An 18,200-nucleotide genomic window follows, 5' to 3' on the forward strand; every position below is an offset into this window, starting at 1 on the left:
CAAAGTGGATGCTGTGGAAAAGCAGTGATCTCTCTTATCCAAGGAACCATCTCTCTTGTTTAACTCATGTTTTAGTTTGTACACCGTTCTGGGTAGCATAGGATAGTTGAATGGTCTGTCTCATCGAACAACTGATTCATCTCTCTGCCCTGCATTTACATACTAAATTTGCTCCCTGCCCGTCAGGGGCAGCCAAGCCTTCTGGGTCATCTAACAGGGGTGGTGATACTGCAGTGCGCATATTCCACTTCATATTATTTAATGATGCCCCAATGATAAACATGTTTATAATTTGGGTACATTAAAGCGAATCCATAAAATGTTTTCTTACAGCAAATTGGTGAATGAGTTATGCTTCATGAGGAAGGAAAAATGTATACTGAGGTTGTTAAAATAGATGGAAAGAATCGTTCCACTGTCCATGAGATTGTGAAGGAGGAAAATTAATTGAAGTGTATGGCACAGTTACGTTGTAGCCCCTAGGAGCAAAAGTTGACTCAGTGCCTCAGTGCCGTGTGGTGATTAATTACCTGAAAGAGGCATTAAAGTTTTGGGTTGAACAGTTGAATAAAACATATGTCTGATCAATGTACTAGAAAACATTGTATCTACATAAAGACTTCATGAAGGATCTCAAATAAGTGATACCAAGTCACTACAGCAAGTAAGGGATCATTTCACAAGTTCAAGAATGGACTTGGATGTAAAATGTAAAATGTACTAAAGAGGCTGAGTCTTTTAATGAAGAACCTAAATTAAAAATAAAATGATATACAGGAAAAATCTGATTGAGGTCACATCAAAGATACATATGGTATATACGCACTTATAAGTAGGTATTAGCCATATGATATTGGGTAAAAAAATCTATAGTTCCAAAGAAGCTAAACAACAAGGAGGATGCTAGGGAAGAGGCTGAAACCTCTTAGAAGGACAAACAGAATGGACATCGGAAGTAGGAGAAGACAAGGAACAGGACAGGAGCCTTCCACAGAGGGCCTTTGAAAGACTATACCCATCAGGGTATCAAAGGAGATACTGAGACTCATAGCCAAATTTTGGGCAGAGTTCAGGAAACTTATGGAAGAAAAGGGAGATATAAAGACCTAGACAGGACAGGAAGTCCACAAGAAGACTAACAGAGCCAAAAAATCTGGGCCCAGGGGCCCTGCAGAGACTGATACTCTAATCAAGAACCATGCATGGAGAGGACCTAGACCCCCGTCAAGAGAAAGCCAATAGGCTGCTGAGATTCCAAGTGGGTTCAGGAGTAAGTAGAACAGGGGCTATCTCTGACATGAACTCAGTGCTTGGCTCTTTGATCACTTTGCCCTGATGGGGGAGCAGCCTTACCAGGCCACAGAGGAAGACAGTGCAGCCAGTTCTGATGAGACCTAATAGGCTAGAGTCGGATGGAAGAGGAGGAGGACCTCCCCTATCAGAGACTGGGGAAGGGTCATAGGGAGAGAAGAGGGAGGGTGGGTTTGGGAGGAGATGAGAGAGGGGTCCACAGGTGGGATACAAATTGAATAGATGATGATAATAATAATAAATAAGAAAAAAAAAAGTATGACCCAGAGGAAACTTTTAACTGCCATGGAACTGAGCCTTTATGGCAGAACGTGCCAAACAGAAATCTAAAATACATCAAGTACAAGGTAGGTAGCAGGACATAACCATGGAAGGCAAGTTTCACCCAGGCAGTGTGTGTGTGTGTGTGTGTGCATTTCAGGACATTTGACAAAGTCAGGCATGTGTTAATATGCAGGCCCACACACTGAAAAGTAAAACAGAACAAATGCAAAATAATTGCTTTCCTGGGCTCAGGCAACATGATGTTTTGGCGTGCTTTCATCCAGTATTCTATCTTACTTTGCACTTCTCTCTTCACTCTTAAAAATAGCCAGTTTACATATAAGGAAACAGCGGTGTCAGAAGTATTGGTCCCTTGGCACTGTGCAACTTGTCTACATTGTAGTCAGAGAATATAATTACTTTTATTTCTTCAATTATTTGGGGCAATTTTGATACAATTTCATTTGAGTAATATTTTAATGAATGAATATTTCAAAATAACGATTAACTTGTCTATGAAAAAATTATTTGAGATTTTTTTTCTTATTTTTGTACACCTGAAAAAATGAAGATATTAGTGCCATGAGAATATAATAGTATTGAAAGAGGTTTTTAAGATCAGATTAATTCCATTTTTTCCATGTTAACTAGTCGGCATTTGTGATCCTTCTAGTTGGGCACACAAGCTGCTTGCTCAACTATGCTTGTAGAGATAACCCTTAATTCATCTGTATCCTGATTTTGAGTCATTTCGTTAAACAAAAGCTTTTGAGTCTTCTTTTGTTGCTGAGAACAAATGGTTAGATTTTAGAAACTGTAGCTACTTTTGTTATTCACAAATTCCAGAGCCTTTCAAAATTTATCATTCACATTCTCTGCTCTGCACACAATCAGTCATTATGTCAGCAGCTGTCCAGGGAGCCTCGCTGCTATCCATTCAGCCAAATAATAACCACCAGGGCAACCATTTCTACATTAAAAATAATAAGAAAATCAAGTCTTTAAATTGCAGTCTTTTATTTCTGTAGTTAAAAATTAATTACCCATATTTAGTAAAAGTCCCATTATGTGCTTTGGCAGGTAGGAAAAGCAATATCTGAGTTGGAAATTAAGTCGATTCAATTGATATGTTTTAATAATAGGGAAGGTTATAAAAGGTCCCATTCTCAAGTAAATGACTACAAGTGATTTATTAGAGGCCACCACAACTTAATCATATGTCACTATTTTTGTAGTTTGGTGACTGATTGCAATCCTTTAAATAACCATAAATATTGGAAGACTATTATTAATGTATAGAGGTAATCAGAACTTTACTTTTGTATATTCAACATAATAAGAAGACTTAGTATTAATTTTTCATTATGATACGTATCTGGGAGGACAATGGGACACAACTGTCTTAGTTTGCATCTTGTCTTGCCCAATTTTCTGGCAGGAGACTGTTCCCTACCTTAACTTTCTCTCTTCTGTGATGTTTTAGTTCTTTCAGTCTAGGGCACACCATCATATATTACAATCAGTACATAAATTTTATTAGTTTTCCCTTGTGTATTTCATTGTGAAGCTGGGTCATGGGTCCACGTTCATGGATGTTCACTGTGGGATGCCAGGGTCTCCCTGTTCCATTTCTCTAAACTTCCTACGCTCTATTAATAGCTCAGGTAAAAGCCCGAGCTTCTGGCAGCACACCCAATGGCCTTATGTCTTACTCTACAAACAGAGTTAATGACCCCAATGGTGAGTTCTCTTGCAGTCTGCTTGTATCTGACCAATGGAATTGGTGGTGTCGAGCTACAAAGAACGTTGCCACCTTCTGCTTAGCACTTGACATTTATTTATTTATTTATTTATCTATTTATTTATTTATTTATTTTTACTGATTTTCCTTTGCAGAATTGGTATCAACTTGAACAAATGAACAATGTACATGAATTTTAATTCAGTTTGGGTTATATGAAAAATACATTTTCTTTTTAGTTTGGAGATTTGACAACTTATTGAACATCAATAAATGCATATCACTGTCTATGCATACTTTATCATTTATCTACCAACTATCTACATATCCATCTGTCATCTATCTTCTATCATTTATCATCATCAATCAGTCTGTCTAACTAGCTATCAGTCTAGTTGCTCTAAGAACCTAAGTAACATCTAAGAAGTAATGTCCTATTTCCTTAATTATTGGTAAAACTCAATTACAATTTCATGGTTTACTAGTAATTTCAAAGCAATGGAAAATATTTCTTAAAACATTACTGTGAAAAGAATTTTTTATGGTGGAATAATGGTAGGCTACCCTTTATTCTTATCTGTCAAGTACTCATTATTGTCTTCTTTATCATCAGATATTAAGATCTGCTTTTTTGATAGATAAGCAATCATAGAATGCGGAAGAGAGGATATTTTATAGGTTCATAAATACTGTCAGATAACATTACTAGTAGATAATTCTTATCATTTTATATTTATTGTACTAAAATAACTTGAAATGTGACTATTATAAATTAATTGTTCACTGCATTGCTCACATACAGACACACACACACACATATATAATATATATTAAACACACATACATGGAGATATATACATAATGCCAGCTTTTATCTTCATGTAACTTCAAGTTGCTAATGCTAACGGCTTTCATCCAATGTTTTAGCACAAATATTTCTGAAGAGCCACTTGGATTTTTTCAAGTACTTCAAAATCTGCCAAACAATTACCTATACCAGAAATGCATAAATCTTCTAAACAAACGTGATACAGGATTACTATGAAACTGGAGCAGGCTTCACTAATGAATGCCAAGCCTGATGTACACTCTATTTTTTTTAATAAATCATACGGGAAAATTGCAGAGTGTGTAAATTACATAGCCATCATCAATCAATATCCTTTAGATTGCTCTGCCTCAGATAAGGGGTAGTACCACAAAGGCCATGACTTCCTTGCAAGTGAATGAGGAGAAGCAGTTAAAGTCAGAGGGGAGCACCCATTAACGGAAGGAAATGCTCAGAAAATTACTATAAAAGTTGAGTATACAAATTACAGGTCCCTGGGTAGTGGTTATTTTATGGTCTTACGCAGAGGTCGTGAGTGAATGAGATGGCTTTGTGCTGGTTTATACCATATGACTGTTGAAGGACTAAGTTAAGAGGCTTGAACTATGCCTGTAAATGTCAGTAATGCTTAAGAATGAGTTCTCAAAAAAAAAATTCCAGCACAGCTAAATTGATTTCTTAATGAAGATTTCAAATCTATCAGTGTAGCGGGGGACCATGGTCTCTGTCATAATTTTTCTGTTAAAAATGCCTCTGAAAATATTTATCATCTCTTTAAAAAAGAAAGTTTAGGAAGAATAATTTCATTAAAAAATACTAATATTGCATGCAATCCAATCTCCATTTATACGATATATCCAGTAATAAGAAGACTGTATAAATCACAAATTTTGAAAATATTATCTATACTGGCAATATAAGTTTTATGAAGAGATGTGAACACATTAAAAGATTTTTTTTTACAGGATCTTATTAACTGCCAGGAAGTTTTGCCAAACAGATTTTAGGGGGGGAAATCAGGCTATCCTAACTGTCCAAATGTTTTCTCACGTTTCCAACAAGCAGCTGCTGGGAGTCCCTGCCAGTAGTAAACCTTTCAGGCAGAATGTGAGCAGCTGCCAATCTTGTGTCAATATTTTAAATACACTTACAGCCATCCTCACTGGTGTCAAAATTTCCAGCTTCACAAAAAAGGGCTAGCAGTTATCTTTTCTTGGTGCTTGCCTCCATTTGTTCTCCTGGTGGGAAAAGAGCCAAGTCAGCAGTTGTGATAAGGATTTCCTTTAATAACGTAAGAACAAATATCAGTTGTTTCAATGAAGACTGTTCTGAAGTAATAATCATAAAATAATTATCAATATTTAGAGCACAGAAATAGTTCAGTAAGTATTTAATGGCAGATATTTTAGACACTTAATAATTGGCTTTAAATGACCATTTAAAGGGGCTGGAGACATGGCTCAGGGTATGTCTCTTCTAAAGGTCCCGAGTATCTGTTACATATACATTAAATTTACCCAGAAAATAATATTTATGTCATTTCCTGATTATAATTTAAAAATTATAGCATCATCTCTGGTCTTAAGGTGAATCCTAGAAGCAGAAAAGACTGATAGGTATGAAGTATTAATGAAAACATGAACCAAAGGTCAGAAACTGATATAAAGTTATGTTTGAAAGCAAGTTCCATGAGATATTTGTTCACATCTTGGCTTTTATTGCCAGTGTGAAGATAAGAAGTAGTAAGGTGAAGGTACAGAGCGAAGAGATTGGAGGGTGAGTGATTGTACGGCCACCGGAGGTCACTGATTTGAGAAGAGAATTTGAGAATTTGCAGAGCCTAAGATGGTGAACTATAGTCTACTAATGGGAGATGGGGGGAGAGGTATAGTCTAATGTATTAACTAAAAACCTGGCATTGGAATTTTTCTCTTTTACAAAAAAAAAAATGATTATATACATGTATGTATATTTACTGTGTAACTGTCTATGTATATATTTATGTGTGTGTGAGAGTGTGTTCTCTCTTTCAACCCTGGGGGTTGAAGTCAGGTCCTGGGGGTTGTTGGCAATTCCCTTTACCCAAAGAGTCATCTCTCTATCCTGCTATTAAGAATTTTGTCACCAAAAGTTGGAGAGTTGGTGAAACCGAGGATTCACTTCTTTAACAGAATTTCATTTTATGTAAAATCCTTTTGAAAATTTGGTTGTTCACATTCAAACAATTCCTGCAAAATGTATCATTATACATATTGCTAATTTAAAAAATACACATACATAACAAAGCTAAGACTCATTCATTAGATCACAAGGCACAACTACAAAAGTTATTTGATTTAAAAAAAATCTCTAGTAGAAATTAAGCAAGTAATAATGTCATATTTACCACAGTCGTCCTAGAAAACTGTACACTCTGGGTGAGTGCATTTTGGATCAATGCCTCACTGCAACCACAGGTAGGATGTCCCTTCATTCATCAAGCTGTCTCAAAACATATTTTTTTTCCAATAACTGAGATCTCAAAGACAACAGTGTATGATTAAACATGATATCTATCTCATTGCTATGCTGGAAGATTAGGGAATCAATGAATGCAAATATCAACACGTGTGACTAGCTCAGTTGATTCCCACTGTTAAGGAATTAACGTATCACCTTTGTTTCTTGCTAGGAAGAGTAGCTTGAGGCCATCTGCTTCTTCAGTAGTTCTGTCTTTAGAGGTGTCAGCCCTTTCTAGCTACATAACCTTCCTGTGCAATCACTGTTCTCTGGTAACAGACCCCCCCTCCATCCTCCCACACTGAAGTAAGCATTACTCAAAGAGTGAATGCTACTTGCTTAGCATATATCTCTGGCCCAGGAAAATCCTACGCAAGTGTTGAACTTTTATGATGTTACTGATGAGCTTTGCTCATCACTCTGTCCCTCAGCCTTTTCTAGCAAATGTAGTGTTAAGGCGTCACATACCATGTGGGGTCTTTTGAAAACTCAGGAATAGATATGGCACAAACACTTTGTGTAAAATACTGTTGTATGACTCAATGTGTAATTTCTTTGATTGTTTGGGGTCATATGTTTTTATTAGAAACACTGGTTATTTATATATTTCATAGTTCAAGTGACATTTAACTTGTGGGAAAGGTGAGTTTTCTTTTTCTCTTAGGTTAACTAAGGTTTCTTTTGAGTTTCTTTTTCTTTTTTTAATTTTATAAGTAAATATTGTGAATTACATAAATCGTTTTAGCATTGTATTTTTTGAGCACTTGTGGTTCCATAAAGCATATATTTGGCCGGGAAATAAATGTGCACTAAACCTTCCCCAGCTACAATGCAAATGTATACACTTAACTAGGACTCGTTCCCCAGGCGTTGTGTTCCCTGTGAGGAGATGCTAGGCACTTGTTTTTCTAAGAGTGAACACGATCATTGCCTGACTTGGGTCGCAGCTGCAACCGCTGTGCACAGATGTGACAGACACTCCAGGTAAACGAATGATACGAGGTTGTTTATGTAGCAGCTGGTGACAACTGTAGAGTATTTGCGCAGTAACCCTTCTAGCCAGCTCTGCTGAAACATTCACAGAGGCAGGGGATTCCTCGTGGGTACTGGTTTTCCCTTCAGGTGACTGAGTCAGTCTCTGTTTCTCCTGTTGTAGTGAAATGGCGTTTGATTTTAATTCAATAGCTGCGCTGTTCTCCAGGGAATAGTACTGTTTTCGATGATTGTCCCTGTGTACGTCAGGCAATGAGGCTTCTGGCTTTTTTGTTTATATTATTGAGTACACCTATTACATGGCCCAGAGCACCCACCCGTTTAGGTTATACTCATGAATAACAAACTCCTGAAGGCCAACAGGGATCCACATTTGTTTAAAAAAAAAAAGAAAGAAAAAGAAAAAAAAAAGTTGTTTTAAGCTTATGCCTGAAGTTGTATTTTGTATCTTGTCACAATTTAATAATAATATGCACATTTTTTTTAAAGTCTGATTTGCTGGTCCTTTTCTGTTCTCATGTTTCTTTTTTTTCTTTTCCTTTCTTTCTTTCTTTCTTTCTTTCTTTCTTTCTTTCTTTCTTTCTTTCTTTCTTTCTTTCTTTCTTTCTCCTTCCTTCCTTCCTTCCTTCCTTCCTTCCTTCCTTCCTTCCTTCCTTCCTTCCTTCCTTTCTTTCTTTCTTTCTTTCTTTCTTTTTTTTGTGATAGCACCTTTTGGTGTTCAGTTTCATACCTTTCAATAAGCCCTTCAGGGCTTTAATGGTAAAATCTCTGTTGCATGTCCACTCATTGGTCGGGGTCTAGGAAATGAGCAAGGCTAATACTGTGGACGCTTACTGACCTCACGGACCACTGGTGGGAAGTTCTTCCCATCTGAAGCAACGCTTGAAGAGCGTCTGAAATTCCTGAAGTGAAGCCGTTTAAAAGCGCAGTCCTGGTGCTGCTTCCCATGCTTTACCTTTGAACTCTGTTCCTCAAGATGTGAGTGAGGATGGCCTCATCCTATATCATACCTAAATTGGCAGCTAAATATCGTTCTATTCAAATTCAGTAACTTACATTTTATTATCCCCCTTTGTGCCTTATGTATTTACTGGAAAATTCGGAGCACTTAATCCTATTGAAAAAACAACAACAACAACAACAAAAAAAAAAAAACAACAAGATTTTACAGAATAATTTTCAATGATTTTATATTAATTTCCTGATGTGTAAGCTGTACTATTGTTACAGCACTTAATCAGTGACTGTCTGTCTTGGAAAAATAATTGTAGATTAGGTTTAGGTTGCAAGATGGCAACCTGGTAGTTAAATTTCTATATTGTAACAGCTCACTGTTGTGAAACCATGTGGCTTCTTCTACCTTCCAAAGGATGTTCAAGCTTAAAGTGTGAAATGGGTTCTGCTGCACAGGTTATTGTAGAGAGGGTGGCAGGGTTGGTGAGGCTTGCATTACAAGTTGGCAGGGTCTATGTCTTTAAAAAGTAAGGGATTTATATTCAGCCTCAGAAATAAATTGTTACCTTGAGGAAATGTGGGTTAACTCTTCCTAGAGATTCTGGATTTTAAAATGAAACACTGTTTCTAGATTTTTTATCCAAGCTTTTCATTTAAAAATATAATAACAAATATATATATATATATAAATATAGTAAAATTATTTTTCTATAAAAATATAGAAATGGTTTTGGTTCAGAGGAGAATGGAGGTGGAAAGGATCTTGGAGAAGTTGGGGGAGGAGAAACCATAATCAGAACACATTACATGAGAAATAAACCTATTTTCAATAAACTAAAAATTAAGAATAATTTTAAAATAAAAATGTATTAGTAACTGTACTTTTCTGCAGTTGTGTTTAAAAAACATCGATAAACAAAACAACTTATATAAGGATGGTATATTTGGGTTTATAGTTCCAGAGCTCTGGAAGTCGGCCATGGCAGGCTGCTGGAGTAGCATACTGAGAGCTCACCATCTTGAACCACAAACAGAGAACACAGAAAATGAACTGGGAGTGGGGTGGGTCTTTGAAACCCCAAAGTCTAGCCTAGTGCCATACTTCCTCCAGTAAGGCCACACCTCTTAACAGTGACACCTGGGGAACAAGTATTTAAACATCGGAGTATATGGGGACCATTCTCATTTAATTCAGAACAGAAACAAAAATTGATTTTTTTTTTCTGTGATTGTTGAATAATACCTGATTCAAATGGAAATTAACTGCATGACTTTACAAAGAGCTTTCTTAGTTTACTGCCTGAAGGATTTCCCCTCACTTTTTTAAGACTATCTCTGTAATTTTATTATTTATTTTTTAAATTTAATTTTATTTATATATTTATTTAGTACAATTTATTCACTTTGTATCTCCTCCCTCATCTCCTTCCAGTCCCACTCACCCTCCCTCTTGCCCCCTATGCCCTTTCACTTCTTAAAAATTGAGACAGTGTTACTGCAAAATAATATACTGCTCTGAAGTGTTCTTGACAGTAACAATCAGCTAAACAACAACCATCCTACTTTAGATTTAGAACTTCCCTATCATCACAGAAAGTTCTCTGCTTCTCCCCTTTCTCAATTGTTCTCCATAGTCTCACTAATATGACAGCTTTCTATAAATTTTATGAATCAAAAGAGTAGGTCGTTGGAATCAGTGGAGCTCAGGACCGCTGGCACAGTTAGAGCTTTCTTGCTAAACAGTCAAATAAAATGTACTCCGTTCTTCAGTTAAAGAACTAAGGAAAGTAATAATACAATTATTCAATGCATGTGGCGTGTGTAATACTTTAGATCCATACTGAATCTTTGTACAAAAGTTGTGTTTTCAATGTAATATCCTCTAGATGCAAGAACACATGCTGACAGTCCATACAGGCCATGTTCAATAGTGGCTAATTACTTGTTAAGGGGAGATTTGCAAACGTGCTCATAGTGTTCACGATGATTTGTCTATACAGTAAGCCTTGAGATTATGTTTCTGAAAATTAATAAAGAATAAAATGTATGGCCACGTGGTTTTAAGAATTTATAAATGGTTCTTGTCATTTTTTAGTTGCCTAACATCATGTAAGATGGTATGTCCAATCTCAATTCAAATTATGAGGTTGCATTTTTTTGCTGATTTACATGTTGGGGAAGTAAGAAATATTGAGTATAAATGCCTTGAACAAATCCACATGTCAAGTGAATCATGTGGATGGAATTTAAATCTGGGATCTTTAACATTGATGACAGTTTTTTCAGGTCTTATTATTACATTTTACTGCTGCAAAATTAGTCATTTTTTTTCTAAGAAAACTATTCTTTATCTGTTATACTTTCCGTGACAAATATGCTCATGAATTGTAACTGTCAATTAAGGAGCAGAAACATGCTTTTAAACTAGAAAAAACTGTGAATTAAGGAGTCTGTGTGTATAAAATGTAATTTAACTTTTTAAGAAGAAAACCAATTTAAGGTATAGTTATAGTACCTAATACATACCTGGAGAGAAGTCTGTGTCTAATCAATGGATAGTTGACAAGAGTTCTTATCAATTTGGTTGAAGGCTGAATAGTGAAAATACTTTTTTCTGTTCTCCTTTTTCCTTTCTGAAACATTTGGGGAATTACAATCAAACTGGTACTTTTTTTTTTTTTTTTTTTTAGAATTGTTAATATTGTTCTAGAAAATGTAGGTTATCTTAAAAAGTGGTTTCTGATTCCACACTCCTAAAATGATCTCACACACTCATCTGGGAAGGAGAAGCCGGGGAATTCAGATGTCTTAGAAAGCAGCAGCAAGGCTTGCTCTGGGCACTTGTTTCTTGGACAGAGAGGTGAGACAGAGCACACAGGACCACAAGAAGCCCAATGGCTCACAGCAGAGTGAAGGCATGAACTCTATCGAAATGAGGATGGCTGAAAGTCATCCTTGTTAACTAACATTCTCCCTCTTCTTCACGGGGAACAAAGCAGCTCAGCGTCTCACCTTGCACTCTGGGAAAGCCTGAGAGGGCTCAGCACACCAGAATGTCCACACTCAGGTGGACCGGAGGAGAGGGCCGCCGAGGCTCTTGTCATGTTAATTGTTGCTCATTCTTTCTTTACACTTGAAAGAACTGTTTGAGTTGAAGCAGCGTGTTTTTTCTTCCTAAGTCAGGGTATGCTTATTATTCTTAACCTGTTTGTTATATCCAGCTTATTACTAATATGTTAATTGAACTTGGCAGCTTAATGGGATCTGAAATTCAGAAAAAAATCAGACCATTAGTGAGGTAACAGTTAGTTACAAAAATAAATCCTGCAAGGCCTGTATATTAATTAATAATGGGAACTATTTATAATGAGAGATTAATGGAAACACAAAATAGGAAATATTAAAATGCACGTTTACAAGCCTTACAAAAGACAGAAGGCTTGAGAGGGCCAGGAGAACACGCACCCAGCTGTTCGAGGCCCTTCACTTACTGTTGTGTTTGAACAGCTTGTCCTAAGAAATGATACAGTGCTACTGTGTCATTCTGTTTTATTGTTCTTTTACTTAAACTGAGGGAAAAACAAATTAGCAAAAATGTTTTCTTACATTTGCTTTAGCATGTTGGTACAAGACTAGTCACTGAAATTAAATGGCTCTCAAGAAATTATAAAAATACTAAAAAAAATATAATAAGGAAAGTATAAAGCTTTAAATATTTCTTATTTTTGATTGATTTTCAAAATGGGTGAGAATGCCAGGAGGGAAGGATATTTCATCTGCCCGTTACCTTGTTTAAATGGATTGGGAAATGCTGTATTAAAAGCTGGCTCTGTCCACTGCATGGTTCAGGATAACTAACCCCTTATCCCAAGGAAGATTTCAGTGATTTTTTTTTTAAGCACCACCCTCCTATGGCGCCTCAATAGATTAAAAAGCAGCCGTTACCACAGTGGTGATGCTAGCGTATCATCATGTCATTCACTCATTGCTTATGTATAATCACTAGCCAAAGTTTTGATACTTCTACCAAAACATTGCCCTATTGATCTTTAGCAGTAATGGTTTTTATCACACTCAGAATTTGTTTACGCAAATGCCTTTCTTGATAAATCATTTATAGTGTAAATAGTGATCTCACATCAGACTAAGAGTGTTAGATCGATTGGCAGAATGGGAAGGAAAGATGCTGGTAATCCATTGGTTCAGTATTGGATTTTAGGTAATTTCACTAGTGCTCCAACAATAGAGTTCATGGACATTCTAAACAATAATTTTTTTTTAAAAAATGGAAGATCGCTTTGGTTGTCCCATAAATCATCTTTCCAAGAAAACGAACTGTTCTTGCAGTAGAATGGCAGATGGAGCAGCTTTGCACCAGTGGGGGTTTGCTCTTTCCTGCCAAGGATATTGAGGAAAGAAGGAATTATGCTAATCCGTCTATTTTTCTCTGTTGCAAGCAGCTATATATATATCCATATATATCCATATATAGATAGATAGATAGATATGGATGCACACACATACACATACAATATGCACTTATAGGGGTATAATTTTATGACTTTTGGCACTTGGCACATGGTTCAATCTGCACAGAATGTGAATGCACTGTTTAACATTTAAATACTATACTTGTAATATATTATTAAAAGGTCTTCTGCTTGTTGAATCTCATAAAAATCAAGGGAAAGTTAAGGTCTAGAAAATATTCCGGGTATACTTTCAGACTGCCCATTTTCTGAGATCATGCATAGATTATGAGGGCACTCACAAAAGTGGGGATGTTTTAAGCCTTTGTAAAGCCAATAGTGAAAGAAAGAAAATGAACCAACTTAATATGATTCACGAAGCAAAGATCATTTATTAAATGATCATATTTGAGGATGAGTAGAGATTAGTCTGTTCCCAGTATTGGCTTCTGACTGCTTTTGTTCTATTTCTTGACACAAACACACACGTGTGTGTATGTGCATATGTGTATGATATGGATGTGGATATGTATATGTTTCTGTATATGTGTATGTAGGGTGCTGCTTAGTTACATCCTTTCATTGTGATAAAACACTGATTAAAAGCAGCTTGTGGAAGTAAAGAGTTTATTTCAGCTTATACATCAAAGTTGTAGTCAGTCATTGAGGGAAGTCAGAGCAGGAAGTCAAGAAGAGGATGTGGGGGGAACTCTGCTTCCTGATTTCTCATTGACTCATGCTTAGTAACTTTCTTATAGATCCCAGCTCCCCCTGTTTGGGAGGATGGTACAGCCACACAGTGGACAGTACTGTGCAGCCATGCCCGCACGCCTGTCTGACCTTGGCAATTGCTTGAGATCCCCCAAATTGGGTTGGAATGCTTAAAGGCAAGTCTGAGATGAGCATCACAGCAGCCACCTGCAAACTCAGCCCTTGAGAGGCAGAAGCAGGAGAATCACCTGAAATTTAAGGCCAGCCTGGTCTATAGCAGCTTCAAGGATAGCCAAGCCACAGAGCGAGACTCTGTAAAACAACACAAACAAGCAAGCAAGCAAAAAACCTACACAACCACAGAAGCAGGACTTATTTTAGTCCTGTCAAGAACAATAAGCAATACGGATCTTCCATCTTTACCTAGGACCTGGCTTTTTCTTGGGTGTGTTCAAGTAATCTCTGGACACACAACTGTAAAAGAGGGTATTTTATGAAAATTATTTGGCTTAAGTAGTCACATGGGTATTGAAAGGGCAAATTCAAGTTAAATCTTAACTCCTTTGTGCTTTTTTTTTTTTCTAAAGAAAGTGTGAAACTATGAGCCAGCTCTTTACAGTTACAGCTTTCTAGGAAACCCGTTATCATGATCTCCAAGCTTATGATTGATATATACAGATAGAAATAAAATTTCATATGTATATGAATAATTTTTCATATATATATGAATAAAAATTCATTTGCTTCCATTGCTTGTCCCACTTCAGGGGACAGTAGTGGAATCTAATCTCCTCATTGCAAATGTTTCTGGACCCTATAAATTTCATGCCTCTAAATATGCTAGGAATAATAAAAAAATAAGCTTGAAAAGAGAAAATGTGTGTCTTCTTGACGAGGCCATTGTTTCAGGTGGATCCTCAGTGTCTGAGCTGTGTTGTGTTACTGCAGTAGAGAGGCAATTAATAGAACATACAGAAATAGGTAGACAGGGTTTCTCTGTGTAGCCTTAGCTGTCTTAGAACTTACTTTGCAGAGCAGGATGGCCTCAAACTCACAGAGATCCTCCTGAGAAGTCTTGATATGTGTAGAAATGGTTTTTGGCAGTCACAACTGGGAGAACATTTTCAAGCTATGTGAGGTCACAGGTAAATGGATTGGCCCTCCTCTCACAGCGAAGCTATGTCCACTTCTGAGTGCCAAAAGCACTGTGGTCAGGCAAAATGCAATTTTTCTCATTCTCCATGCAGTGTTTATTTGTTTGTTTGTTTGTTTTTGTATGGATCTGTGCTCTTTATTAGTTTGCTCACTGGGTACCTTTTACCTAATTACTACAATTTTTAATGTAATTGATATTTTAAAGTGTGGCTATGTGTAAACCACACATGTGTGGATATGTGTACTTGGTGTAACTTGGTCTTCGAAAGAGAGATAAGCAAGGAAAGGGCATATAAGACAAAATCTGAAGAAGAGTTTGGTGACGTTTTAAGAGTAGCATGTGACAGGGTGTGGTAAGGAACATAGCTTTCAGCAAAGGGAACACTTCCAGAGATAGGTCTAGCTCAAATTCTCAGAAACTTTTTAGCTTCTTCCTGATTTTTTTTTAATTTTAAATTGAAAATTTTTTTTTATAAAATATATTCTGATCATGCTTTGCTTTTCTGTTCCTCCTCCCCAATTCTCCCCATGTTCCCAATAATCCAACTCTGGTTTCTCTCTCTCTCCCAGAATCAAACAGGCAAATGAAAACAAACAAACAACAAAAACCTAACGCATGAGAAAGGTACACAGACACACATACAAACAAAACTCCTAAAAAAACACAGTAGCAGAAACTATGATACACAATCAAAAGATCTGTAAGGGAAAAACAAAACAAACATGTGAAACAGAACAACAACAACAACAACAAAAGCCTAATGAGACAAAGCAACATGTGACAAAAAATAAAATAAAAAATCTCCAAGAATAAAACTTGATTTTGTTTTATGACGGCCATGTAAAGCTGGATGAGGTGGCCTGTCCTTAAATTGTTATTTGTAGACTCTGTTGGAGAAAGCTAAGTTCTTTATCCACATATCTTTGTCACTACAACTCCTCATTGCTTCTTGTTGAATACCTCACACCACAGGTGATGCTTGTTTCTCGAAGCATTTCTATGACACAGGATTAATGATCAGCTTATAGCTCCTCAGGAGCTGCATGGGCCAGTCAGCATTCAACTTAAAATGGCTGCAGATTCTGTGGTTCTAGGACCAGGAGGAAACCCTGTCAGTGGCCATGATAAAAAGCGCAGGACCTGTGTTCTCTGTGAAGAAGGACTACAGAGGAGTGACCCACGCTGGCTTGCTTTTAAGTTCTGGAAACAAAGACTTAATCCTACCTTTCATTTTACAATAAAGCCCTTGAAACAACGAGAGAATGTAAGAGATCTAGAGATGGAGCAATTAGCCACACTTAGGTAAGGGCTTTTAAAAGTAGTTTTTCAGCCCCCCAATAATATATAATTTTCTGTTTTGGTAATAATTAGACTTCAAGACGATACTGTTTCTTAGGAATGCATTTAATGGTGAATGAATTCATAGATTGTTTCTGCTTTCTACTTTCTGGATAAACGTTCAGCCGTAATCCCCAGACCGAGCGGAGGATACACGAGATCACTTTGGGAGAGCTTGGAATGATAAAGCAGTGCAGTAGCAGAGTTTCCAGCATTGGAGGTAGCATTCCTCCCCAGAACCAGTCAACTCACCTCACGCACTGTGTGTGCGGAGGGCCTGCCACTGTACTGTACGGTCAGGCATTAGGCGAGGAGTCATCAGAGTTCTTCAACAGGATGAAGGCTCTGCAGTACACAGTTCCCTGCTAGCTGAAGTGCAGGGTGCGGTTTTGTCAAACAGAGGAACTGCTTATGTGAAAATTCTGTAGCATATTTTATTTTAATTGTATGATTTTTCCATTGGGAAATTTAATATTCGAAGGATGTTTAAAATATTTCAAATAGTGTAATTTCATGGTGGTGCTTAGAATAGCAACTACAGTTCATATTTATTTTAGTCCATATTTTCTTTGTAGCAGCCCCAGGTTAATTCTACTAATTTTGTTGAAGCAAACCTGAAACTGAGATGTATTCACCCAAAGTTACAACTGGTAAAAGGTGTCTTTAGGAGCCACTAAATGCAACTTCCTTAGGGTCGATTTTGGTGAAAATAATAACAAAAAAAATGTTAGAAATGTAGTGTCTTACATTCATTACAGGAACAGTAAAATTAAAGAGTCTGTGGGGGAAATGTGGGGAAATTCATAACTGTCTTTACTATTGTGGGAAAAAAAATCCTAATTTTCCCTACAGTCACTGGGAATAAATTGATAAATGAACTTATGTTCTCAGTCTCTATGTGCTATTCTATTGAACATGCAATGGCAACAGAAACATCTCTTTAACAATGTCTTTATGAATTGAGAATTTCATATAATGAATTTTGAATATAGACACCTTCCTAAGCCAACTCCTCCAATTATTACTATCTCCATGTTGCCAATCCTTCCTCCCAACTTTGAGAGCTTTTCTTAACTGTTTTTGTTTGTTCGTTTTTGTTATGTTTAGTTTTTGTCTTGTCTCACCAGGTCATATGTGTTGTCTTAATGCCTTTGGGGGCTGGGGGATTACACAGGAAAGAAAACCGATCTACCCTCTCTCAAGAGGTATCAGAGGCGAATAGCTCCTCACCTAGTCATAGTGTTTCCTGCCTGCCTTTCCCCTCGTGCTGGAATGTTGTCAGTCTGCATCGTGCTCAGATGTTGTGCACGCTGTAACACTCCTCCTGAGTTCACCAGTGCCACCGCTCTGTGATGTCTGATAAATGTAGTTTCTTTCAAGTTATGAACCATTCTGGCTCTTAATACCTACCTACCCTCTCTTTCTCTGTTACCTCTAAGCCCTTAGGGGAGGCTGCGGTCTGTCTGGGTGCGGTCTGTCTGTTCCATTCAGGGCTGAGCATCTCACAGTCACTGTTCTCTGCATGTTGGGCGTCTCAGTTGATGGGCTTCCTGTTAAGGATATGTTATGTCACAGTTTCGATACAGAAAAATATTTATAATTATGACTAGTCACTTAATTCGATCTCTTTCAAACATTATACCCTATAGAAATTAAAATATTTGGTAGCTACCCAATGTTACCTCCCAGAGTAAGTAAAATTACTCATATAATGTGGTTTAATCCACAGTCTCTTTTTATGTAGATTTTATTTATCATGAATTATCTTTTTGATCATCCAGCTTTCAGAGTTAAATGAATAATTTGAAAAAAATGGTTTCAGAATTTTTCAATAATTACCTGTTATGTTTTTATATTGTCAGTAAATTATATCTTTTGCAAATTTTTTATTTCACAGATTAAAATTCAAACATAATTTTACAGTTATGCAAGCCA

General features: G+C 36.8%; 1 protein-coding gene across 22 annotated transcripts in view; it reads left to right on the forward strand.

Moving 5' to 3' along the window:
- The window catches only part of Adgrl3 (adhesion G protein-coupled receptor L3), a 780,523-nt gene that overhangs the window by 101,302 nt on the left and 661,021 nt on the right, over window positions 1-18,200 (forward strand). The window lies entirely within an intron of this gene.

This window comes from Meriones unguiculatus, chromosome 3, assembly GCF_030254825.1.
Source record: "Meriones unguiculatus strain TT.TT164.6M chromosome 3, Bangor_MerUng_6.1, whole genome shotgun sequence".
Lineage (NCBI taxonomy): Eukaryota > Metazoa > Chordata > Mammalia > Rodentia > Muridae > Meriones > Meriones unguiculatus.